Source organism: Podarcis melisellensis (genome assembly GCF_964234715.1).
Source record: "Podarcis melisellensis genome assembly, chromosome: 8".
NCBI lineage: Eukaryota > Metazoa > Chordata > Lepidosauria > Squamata > Lacertidae > Podarcis > Podarcis melisellensis.
Window position 1 is genome coordinate 65,920,743 of NC_138540.1, and position 12,231 is coordinate 65,932,973.

Below are 12,231 nucleotides of genomic sequence, written 5' to 3' on the forward strand. Positions count from 1 at the left end.
CAGCCCGACGACGCCTCCCGCCACCGGCTGCCCCATGGGTGCCCGACCCATCCCTTGCCCCCTAGCGGCCGGAGCCTGTTGCGGTGGCTGTTGTTGCTGGCGGCGATGGCACCCTCCGCTCAGTCACAGCATCTCTGGTGGCGAGAAGGCCATCCTTAATTTCTTGCTTCCAGTTATGTGCATTTTTGACTGCTATTTTCATCTGGATTGTGAACTGGAGAGTGGCGTGTAGAAAACGTCAAGGGAATCGGCTCCGGAAATGTCTGGATTGGAATCTGGACTGTCAGTTTTTGGAAAGACCCTAATGACGGCACCTCTTTTAGCATTGTGAAGAGCTCCATGAGCAATATCTACCTACCAAACTAATTGCAAAATCTACCTACCAAACTAATTGAATGCGTGACAAAGTCACAATTGTCTGTAAAGAAGTAGTCTAGAAAATCTTCTCACCCACAAATAGAATATAGGAATTAGAGGAGAGTTAAAGTAGCTACTGCTATTTTTAAATGACTCATTTTACAATTTGCTGTGGAAAAAATTCAAACATTTGGAGGATTTGTCTTGCTGTGAATGTTGACTCCATCTAATAATGTTATTTCTAAAAAATAAATAAATGAAATTGGTGGCTGGGCAGCTGAGGGATCTCAGCAAATCAACCTGCAGAATCCAGGGATCCTACACAAAAGAGAGGGTCTTTTCAAAGATCTCAAACCTCTAAAGATTTGATCTTATCCACAGACCCCCCACCATTCTCTAGAACTGACCATGGTTTGCTCATGGGCAGGAGCGGAATAAGACTTAACAGCCTCCTGAGCAAGCGCCAGAACCTCCCCTTGGGCTGATCTGCCAAGGCCCGATGCACAACATGGATGGTGCTTGAAGGAATGGAATCACAATCTCACCACCAGAGATCCTTCTCTATCCCACAGTGGGGTTTTGGAGAGGAAGGGCCCCAGGTAGACAATGGCAGGCACACTGAGGAGATCTTTACCATTCAGATGCAACCATTCAGATCCCCAAATCCAGAGGTATTGGAGATCCTTACTGTCTTGTGGGGGGAGGAGGAGGGTAGAACAGATTCTTGGTTTGGCAAGTGCAGATTTGGAAGGTTTGCGTTGAACAACCTGATTAGATTGCCCCTCCATCCTTTCCTCTGGGAGTCACTTACTAGATCGGATTCCAGAAGCAGAGCTGTCCCTCACAGGCTGAGCTGTTGATGCAATCCAGGCAAAACTACCAGTCCAAAACACACATAACTGGAGGCAGGAAACTAAGCTCAGCCATCTCACCCCCAGAGATCCTTCTCTTATCCCGCACTGGGGCTTTGGAGAGGATGGGCCCCAGGTAGACAATTGCAGGCATACTGAGGAAATCTTGACCATTCTCTTTACAGTGACCTCAGTTATCATGCCGGATTTCTGTTGTTGTTCTGCCCGCTGCCTCCCCCCCAGCTGTAGGGCGGCTGAGGCCCCACTGCACACCCTGTCCCTACGGGCGTCGTGCACCCCATCCCTAGGGGCGCTTCACCCTGCCCCTGGGCACGTCACCCAAGGGCCCAAGAGGTTTCCTCCGCCACTGTCTCCAAGGTCTTCCACAGAGCTCTCCCAAGAGCACCTTTGGGCAAAGGATGTGCTCGGCTCGGAAGCTACAGAACTGTACCTGAAAGCAGGCTTAGGTTACATAACAAGCAAAGAAACTATACCAGAGGGAAGTTGGTCCTGAGGTGACTGCAACTGAGCAGTCATCTTTCAAAACTACCAGCAACCGCTTAGAACATGGAGGCTGTTAGTCCTCTGCCAGAATGTTGCACTTGACTGCACCTTTACATCCCACACTCAGATGTTCCTCAACTGAGCAACAAGCTGGAGCAAGCAGTGGACTGGTGCATTCCAAATCCCTGACCCTTCCATGTTGGAAGGTTAATAAAATAATAATAATAAAAACAACAACAAGGTTTCGTTGCAATTTGAATCTAGACTTCCAAATGGAACCTGGTTCAACTGCGGCTCCAAGCACTATGCTAAGGGAATCTCTGCCTGAGTTTCATGCTCTGGCCCATGGTCTGAGAAGTTGGTCCCCCTCTTACCCTCTGCTCTCTGGACAGGGACAGATGCATTTGTCAGCATTGGTTTCTCTATTTTTCAAAGTTTTCTGGTCTTTTTCGTTGGGCCCTTTCTTTGTCTTCTTTGTTGAATTAATTTTACTGTTGAGGGAACCATTCATATCCCCAAATCCAGAAGTATTGGAGGATCTCACTGTCTTGCGGGGGAGGGTAGAACAGATTAGTTTGGGAAGTGCAGATTTGAAAGGTTTGCATTGAACAACCTGATTAGATTGCCCCTCCATCCTTTCCTTTGGGAGTCACTTACTAGATCGGATTCCAGAAGCAGAGCTATCCCTCACAGGCCGAGCTGTTGATGCAATCCAGGCAAAAATACCAGTCAAAAACACATATAACTGGAGGCAAGAAACTAAGCACAGCCATCTGACCACCAGAGATCCTTCAAACATTAATCTCTCTTCACTTAACACCCTTCTTAGCAGAAGCATTTTCTCCTCACTTAGAGGAACAGTAGGACGGCAGATCTTCTACTAAGATAAAGTTGGCCTTGTTGTGAGCCAGGTGTCCCAAAGAGACAGTGGGAAACAGTGAGGTCACACACTGAAAGGCCAATGAATTCACAGGCAGGTTGGGAGGAGAACAGGTACTCTCAGGAATGGCTTCCAAGTGCCATGATGTGCTGGCGCGCTGCATGCCAGTCCAATTTCTCCAAATTCATTACCCATCCTGAGACTCAGAAAATGATTCAGGAGGTGCCTGGGCCCCTGCCTAGCCACATGACTGGATTGTAATTTCCATCATTCAAGAGGCGAGTCCATCCATCCCTACTAGGGAGGGATGTTGCTTTACTTACCCAACAAGCAGCGCTGCCACTCATGACACATACCTGCTTGTTGGCAGCAGGCTGAAATAAGCTTAGGGCAGCACCCTGAACGACATCCTTGCATATAGACTGGTGGACAAGTGGAGGCCTCCTTACCACCAGCACACTCGGGATTCCCTGGGCTGCCTCCAGGTGACAGGAGGAGGCATGGCAGCAGACTGGGTGCAGGCACAGTGGGGAAGGCGCAGCTGAAGGACTGCTGAATTGTTGGCATACTTTGGAGCAGTTGGAGACCTTGAAGGAAGGCCTAGTACATCACTAGGAGAGGTACATTTTCAAAAGTCATTAAAGAATTGCTGGGGTTTGTTTTCTCCATCTTTCTCGATGGGATCTTCTCGATGAAATTCCTTCCTGCACGGCTCCTCATGCATAGGGACGGGTGTGGCTTCTCTCTTCCCCACTTCTACAGCAGCACCCCTTCTAGGATCTGTTGAGCCCGCTCCCTTCTTTGCTTGGGCAGGGAGGAGGGTGCCTAGGAGGAACTGCAAGGCAGGATTGTGAGCAGGTGGCAGAGCCAGCCCATCATTAGACAAGGTGAGGCCACTGCCTCAGGCTGCAGAAGCCCCCCAGGTGACACTGCTGCAGGTGCCCCACCTGCCTCACCACCTCTGCCAGTGGCGGAGAAGCACCGGGAAAATGCCAGTTTCTGGCAAGAGCCCATCCAGCAGCAGTGTGGACATGATGACATGAGCCCAGATCCATCATGCTTTGCCTGCAGCAGCCAAACATCCCAGGCTGGGAAACTTCCGGAGCAGCGCACCTACAGTCGGGTGGGGATCTGCGCTCCTGATATCTCGAGGCAGACCTGGCGTTGGAGAGATGCAGAAATGGGTGATGAGACGTAAGTCTCCCAACCTCAGGTGGGGATCCTGAAGGCAGAGCCCATGGCGGCGCAATATGGGGTCTCCCAAAGCAAGAAAACAAAGTACCGTATTTTTTGCACCATAACACTCACTTTTTTCCTCCTAGAAAGTAAGGGGGAATGTCTGTGCGTGTTATGGAGGAAATGCCTACGGGTGGCATGTCTACGGATTTTCCTCCTCTAAAAACTATGTGCGTGTTATGGTCGGGTGCGTGTTATAGAGCGAAAAATACGGTATGTAGCCAAGACGCAGGGAGGACCTCCACGCAAAAGAGTTAATTCCCTCTCTGACACAAACACCCCAAAAACTTGGTGAGGTAGCGCTGAACTCGCCAATAAGAGAGAGACTGTTTATCTTTAACAACTCCCCACTAGCGAAGGTGGGCAGCAAGGGAGAGACGAGATAAAAAGCTTGTTTAGACACAGCGTTTGGCTGGAAATAAAGAGGGGATCGCAACACAGCACAGGCAATTCCTGTTATAATACCCCACGAAGAGTTTGTTGGGAGCAAAAACAAAACACCCCAAAGGTTTAAGGAAATTGCGATAAAAAAGAGATGGAGATAAAAGACAGAAAAATAAAGGGTCATACAATAAACAAAAGATGCAGGCAGAACCCCAAGGGGAAAGTGGGCAATTGAGAAGACTACCCCAACTAAAAAGAAACAAGTTTTGTTTGGGTATTAGCTCAAAAGTTCATGAATCTTTCAATAGATTTTTTTTTATTGCATTAGCCGTATGGCCATAGCATAATATACATAGAAATAACAACATAAAATGGGGGTGGGGAGGTAAAAGTAGATATCGTCCTAGCTCCTTGTCCTTGTACAATAAGGCTACTTGGAACTTCGTATGTCTGTAAAACATTACACCTGATTTTACTATTAATCAATGGAATGCAGGAATGTGTTCCTATCTTTGTCTAGGCCGGTGGGCATCAACAAAATATATTCGGTTAATTCACAAAGGTGCAAGAAAATTACTGTTATTCTGGAACCTGTGGTGGCTGTGGGTTTGCAGTTTAGGAAGAGATGTAAATTCCTTAATCAGAGAGAGAGACAGAGAATGAAGTTTCAAAGTAAAATGAAGTTCTGCTGCATTGGGAGCCCTTCCTGCTCTTGCTGAATGGGCCCCTCGGTGGCTCTGCCACTTATTTCCTCCAAAAATTCCTGGAGCAGATCGTAGATGATCAGTGGTAGGAATATGACCTCGACCGCAAGCTCCTTGGCCAGGTAAAACACTGCCTGCAGGAGCTGCTCTGGAGGCAGGTAGGCACCAAAGACCTGAAAGAATAGATGAGGCTCAGGGATGCCATGACAGCCACACTTTGTGGAAGAACACCGATGGCCCCACTCAGCAGAATGAACAGGAAGGGCTCCCATTGCATGAGGGCTGGCCTTTAGAAATCCATCAAACTGCCACGGTTTCTTCCAAGGAACCTCTTGAATTGTAGTTTGATGGAGGTATTGAGAATATTAAGCCATCCAATAACATTGTTTTCTGGATGATTTACCGTTCCCAGGGTTCCCCATTTAAAAGGGGTTCTCCATTCTCATGCAGATAACAGGCACCCATCCCAGTATAGATTGTAGCCCCCATGGGAGCAAAAAGTTAAAGCCTTTCATCACCAGGTCCCAATTTGAATGTGGACTTTGCACCTTCTGGTGTCATGGCTACTTTTATTCTAAGGGTTGTCTCCAGTGTTAGTCATCTTCAGAGTAGACCCACTGGAATTTTCCACTCCCATTTCTGACAGAATCCACCAGCCAAGGGGACTAGTTTTGCTAGAAAGCTGGTTGTTCAAACAGATGCCTTGGGAAGAGTCGTCCTGTTAACCAAATGCCCATCACTGATGCACGTTTCGGAAACAAATTTTATCTTCATCTAAAACAGTAACACAAAGTGATGATAAAAGTGGCAGGTGAATACTCTTGGCCCTGCCCTGGTCTCCTGTGCTCCAGAATGATCCCTGTGTGATCTAGAACAGGCACTTTGTGTAGTCACTGCCTATTTGCTGTCATAGGAAAGAGTGGGGGAAAGCACCAGTTCCATGCCTTGCGGAGAGGAGAAATGGCTGTCTCGGCCTTCTTGACTTATGCTCTGTTGCTCTTGTTTTTAAAGAACCTAATAGTTTCTGTTGTGCGAAATGACTCTGCCTCCTGCCATGAGGCAAGAATCAGTTGGAGATCCAGGAGGAAGAGGCTTGGAGACTCCTGACACTGAGGGTGGGGTGGAGAAGGCTTTTTCTGCTGCCTGTCCTCAGAGAAAGATACTTTCTGAGTGAGTCCTACAGATTCCCAACATATCTCTTATAGCAATAGAAGCTCAAGAGCCCCATACATGAAGGGAAACTTATCTGTCAGACCACTTGTGTCAGGACTGGTTGTTGTCCTCTTCAGATCACCACACAAATGCTGCTTCTTCTTTTATAACTTTTATTGCGTATTAACAAACAATCTTATAAACGGTTCCTCAACTATTATTCCTCAGAGTCCCTCATTTCAGGTACCTTCTTAGCTCTGCTTCTCCGTGACCAGCAAATCTCAAAATGGCGAACGCTTTCCCGCTCTTTTTTCTAACCTCGCTAGAGCTGGCTTGTATCTCCCCTCCTCCGAATCTGAGCTATAACTTAACCCTTGTCTTTCCTGTGAACATCCTGTCCCTCCCTGTTGTTCCTGTTGCTCTCTTCTATTAGATTCACTGTTTTCCTCCCCCCTCCTCTTGTGGAAAGCTTTCTCCTTCTGGAAACTTCTAACTCTAACTGTTCCCTGACATCTTGTTCCAGGTATGTGGAAGACATACTTGGCCACTTTCTCTAGGTATTGATACGATAGAACAGAGAAAGCACAGAAAGCCTCTGTGGTGATCACACAGGGTCCCCGGACGTTTAACAGTCTATTGATCCCTGTGCCACCACTGTGCTTGCTTCCCCGCTGCCAGTGAAGGGGCCATTAGAATATTGTTCTCTATATGATCCCAAAAACTCTTTTAGGCATTTTCTCCTCTCTCAGAATGACTGGCTTAGGTGGGTAAAAGATAAGAGCAAAGTTGAATGGATATTATTGTACCCCAGACAGGGGGCACAAGAAACAAAGCCCCATCTTATTGCTATTAGTGTAAATCACATGTTTTACATATGAACATGTGTTGTGGTCCATCAGGAGAACAAAGCTACCATTGATGGAACAGGCTCAAATGTTTATTATTCAGCGAAAGCAGTGAAAAAAATCAACATGGACTCTAATTGGCCTAAGTATTGTGAAATCTTAGAATATGATGGTGAAAAACTGAGGCTACAAAGTTTTGAGAAGCTAAAGCATAAAGTTCGAGATTGGTTACACTACCGTCAGATAAATGAGATGTTTAAGCAGGACAGGAAACTTGGTTTTCAGAAGGAGAGGTCAAAGTTAGAAACAGAATTGTTAGAACCCAATACTAAGAATCTATCTAAAATGTATAATTTGCTGCTGAAATGGAATACACAGGATGAAACGGTGAAATCAGCTATGATTAAATGGGCACAGGATATTGGTCATGATATTATGTTTGATGACTGGGAACAGTTATGGACCACCGGTGTTAAATTTACGGCATGTAATGCCCTGAAAGAGAATATAATGAAAATGATCTATAGGTGGTACATGACCCCAGTCAAACTTGCAAAGATCTATCATTTGCCCAATAACAAATGCTGGAAATGTAATGAGGCTGAAGGTACTTTTTATCATCTTTGGTGGACCTGCCCAAAGATTAAGGCCTACTGGGAAATGATCTATAATGAAATTAAGAAAGTCCTTAAGTGGACATTTGTAAAGAAACCGGAGGCTTTTCTCTTGGGCATGGTCGGCCAATTGGTACCAAAGAAGGATAAGACATTTTTTATGTATGCAACCACAGCAGCAAGAATCCTGTTGGCAAAGTATTGGAAGATGCAAGAATTACCTACTCTGGAAGAATGGCAATCGAAGGTGATGGAATATATGGGACTGGCAGAGATGACTGGCAGAATCCGTGACCAGAGGAAAGAGACAGTGGAAGAGGACTGGGGGAAATTTAAAATATACCTTAAAAACTACTGTAAAATTGTGGAATGATAAGATGTTAAGGGGTAGGAAACAAAGAATTACAGCTGTAAATCTTAAACTTTAAGAAAACTCAAAAGGGACTTGATTAAAGATTGATTGATGAGTTGCTCGAAAAAATGGTAAAACAAGGATGTGGCGAAGGGAAGGCATGGGGAAGTCAATTTTTGTTGTTTGTTTTTAATGTTTGTGTTTGTTTTGTTTGTTCTTATGTGTAAAAACCAATAAAAAATATTATAAAAAAAACAAATGTTTATTATTCAAGGTTGTAAAGAGATAAGCAGACTCAGGGACGCATATTGCCGTGGTGTGGAGAGGCTGGTGAGGCCATTGCAGGAAAGAAAGTAGGGCAAGCCCATATAAGGACATAGGAAGTTGCTATAATTTTCAATTTACAACAAATCAGGTGATTTACAAGAAATCAGGTGGTATTGTATTCTGCAAATGTATAAAAAGCTGGCTCGCTTAGAATTTGGGGCCAGACTCCAAGCATGAGCTGGTCTGTGCCTTTGTGTCTAAGCAATTGCTTCACACACACACAAAAAATCCTTTTTCCTGCTCTCGTTTGACTCTTGCTGCGTCCTTGATGCTCCTGGTAACAGATAGGGACCTACCTAGTAGGTCCTTCACCACCAACCCGTTACTCTCGGGTAAAACACTGAGTCCAGACAGTTGTTAAAATTGAACCAAATAAATAACTTTATTTTATAAGCATTAAAAAGTTTATGGTTTCTCAGATAATATTCCTGTCAGTTTCTTAACTTTAGTTTCTTTACCGGCCTATACCTTCCTAATACCTTCTGACTGATTATATCAACGGTTTGACTGACTCCTCTTAACAGATTCTCTCACTCTCTCACATCAGACTAGCCCAACCCACAGACTTATCTTCTCTGTCTTTCTAACTCCAGACTGACTTCTCAACCACCCTAACTCTAACTCCTCCCCTTGGGTTCCCATTGGTTAGTCATTTTACAATTACCGTATTTTTTGCTCTATAAGGCTCACTTTTTCCCTCCTAAAAAGTAAGGGGAAATGTGTGTGCGTCTTATGGAGCGAATGCAAGCTGCGCAGCTATCCCAGAAGCCAGAACAGCAAGAGGGATCGCTGCTTTCACTGTGTAGCGATCCCTCTTGCTGTTCTGGCTTTTGGGATTCAGAATATTTTTTTTCTTGTTTTCCTCCTCCAAAAACTGGGTGCGTCTTATGGTCTGGTGCGCCTTATAGAGCGAAAAATACGGTGGTTAACCCTTTCCTTATGAACCCAGTATGATGTCACACACCTAGGAGGGCAAACACCACAGCCTCCTTTCTTCCTTCCACTGTTTATTGTATGTAAGCCACTTAAGTGAGCATAGAAATGCAAAAAGCCTCCTGCGGCATCTCTACCTGTCAGGGAAGAGGAGGGACGTCCTCCCACCAGATGTCAAAGAGAACAACAACTACCAGACTTTTAGAAGACATCTGAAGGCAGCCCTCCTTAGGAAAGCTTTTAATGTTTGATGCCTTACTGTATTTTAATATTTTGTTGGAAGCCGCCCCGAGTGGCTGGGGAAGCCTAGCCAGATGGGCGGGGCATAAATAATAAATTATTACTACTATTATTATTATTATTATTACTACTTGAACAACAAATTGAAGCAGGGCTGTCTGAAGGGATTTCTAATGTTTTGGCATTTCTGACACGTAGGTCCTCTTGGGGACTGTTGGGACCATCCTTAACATTAGTCTCTCTCCACTCTGGACTTTTCTTAACAAACAGCATTCAAAACGAGCCAGCGTTAGGTGCATTTTGTGACTGGAAACCGGCATTTTGCGAGGATGTGGAGAAGTTTGGTAGCCAGCTTTGCAACTAACCTTCCATCTGGCTTGGTGCTGTGCTGCGCGGAGCAGCGTCGCACCCTAAGACACACGTCTCTTGCCAACCCACCTATCTGTCGCAGGGGCAGAGCATGCGCACAAGGAATAGGCACGGTTCGCGCCAGTTTGTGCCCCTCCTCTCCCTGCGAGGCAGGTCGACAGGCATGAGGTGGCAGGAACAAGATGGGGGAAATGGCAACTGGCGAACTGCTGCTCCTCCCTGAGGCACCTTATCCACACCTCGTAGCAGAATGACCTCTTGGACCTCCCTTCAGCAGCTTGGTGCTGCTTCCCAAGGCATGCTAGTGGGGGAAGAAGAAAACGCCGAGCGATGGATGGTATAGTAGGGCACTATAGGGCATGCCCCACAAGTTCCCATTTGCGGTGGGCGCGTCACCCCTTTCGCTCTAAAGGCTGAGGGAGCCGTGCATTGCTCCTCTCACCACTCCTGCAGAATCGCCTTCAGAAAAGTCCCTTCCCCTTTCTTCGGCATCTGCAGGGCCGAGGTTAAAGAAGCCTGCTCTAACTGGTTTGCTGTAATGTCCAAATCTGTAAACTATGATTTGGAGGCTGCTGCTGATCATAGACCGCATGATTTAGGAATATGAACAAACTGAGGCCAAAGCACAGCAAGAAATGAGTGTGAGTGATTTGAAGAGAGCGAAGATGATGCTGCGGTATTGCTGATCTTCCAAACCATGGATTGGAGGACAGGACTGCGACATCTGAACTGGGCCATAGAGGGGATAAAATTTCTTTTCACCTGTTAAGTAGCAGGGAGGCCATGATCTGCCTCCTATCATTTCTATCAACACATTATAAAAAGCTTTCTTTTAACCTTTCAAAACTTTCCACACAAAATTGAGGCCTCTAAATTCTATTATTTCATTTATTTCCATTGTTTGTACCAAAGAACAATGTAGGGATTTTACAGTGTTGGTTTTAATTTAATACTTTTTTAAACATTGCTTTTTTCTTGAAAAAGAGAAATAAGTTATAAATGTATAAATGCTTCTAAAGGGGCAAATTCAAATTCATGGTGGGATGGGAACATTATTCACTGTTTGCCCAGAGGAAAAAAATGTACAAGTGAGCATATGATTCTTTCGCCACATGAAGAATTTCTGAAGCTGCCTTGTGCATTCTGATAGTTGGTCCACCTAACCATAAACCTAGGGGGCTTCTGCATTCAAGGCATGTACTCTACCTCTCAGCAATGCCTCCTCCTCTCAGCAATGCCCCCTCCCCATTTCTATGCATCCCCTCAACACATCCCACTACTGAAAAAGGAGTGTGGTGGCAGCAACAATGATGAAGGCTTGACCCCATGTTGGGAGCTGTTTCCTCCAAAACATAACAGAATGAAATGCAAGGCCCTGATGCCTCTGATGGTCACACACAAGACACATAGCATTGTCTAAACCCCACTGGGCACAGAATCCAACTTAGCATTTTAAGTAGAGAACAAATGTTGCTTCCTGTGAGGAGCAAGTCTCCTAGGTCTAAGTGGGCTTTTGGGGGCAACTAGGCCTTTAAAATTGATCCTCCCATGAGAAGGGAAATAAGTGAGGGGGAAAGGCAGCTGCTTTTTCCATAAAGCTGTTTCCTTCTGGGGCTTTTTCACTTGTCTCGAGGTATGGGACTGAAGTCCAGTGCCTTATTTCAAAAGCAAAATGGCCTTGTTTGCATTTTGACAAAAAATAACACCAACCCACAATTTAAGATTCAGCACAGCAATGATTTTGCATTGGTAGCAGGAGCTGAGGTCCCCTCTTTGGTCATCTAGAAGTGGGGGGGGGGGAGCTGATTCTCAATTTTCTTCTTATGTTGGATTTGAAAACTTTTTTCCTGCTCTATTTGACCCTATTTGTTTTTCTTCAAAGAAGGGAGGTTCCTAACAATTGCTATGAAGGTCTAAAGGCTGGTCAGGTTTCTGCAGGGTTTGGGGTGTTGTTTTTTTAAGGCAGGCTGGACAATATCCTTATGAACTTACCCAAATGACATTGTCTGCTGAAGTTTCATCGTAAGCTATGTACACTACTTCTGTTGTCTTTTTTTTTTTACTACATTCACTTCTTGCTCCCTTTGGAAGTCTGTTTTTGTGAGTTCTGGGGATAAGATGGTAGCATGCAGTAGCAAAGAACAGCAAGGGCAGTGAGGGGCACGGGGGGCTATAGTACGGCAGGAGAACTGCAGGGCGGCACGGGGGGGGGGAGGGACACACCTTCATCAAACATGGAAGGGAAATCCACCTACATCTGCCAGGATTGCAACCAAACACTTTATGCTAATCATCAATGAGCTTGGGAAAGGAATATCTTACGTATGACGGGTTTGGATTGGCATGGGCAAACTCAGAATTTATTGCCAGCAAAATAGCTTTTTAAATATTTGCTACTCACTTTCATGAACCAGCCACACTCAGCGACCAGATTTCCACCATGAATAACTTGCATGTCGCAGCGCTAACCACAGAGGACACCC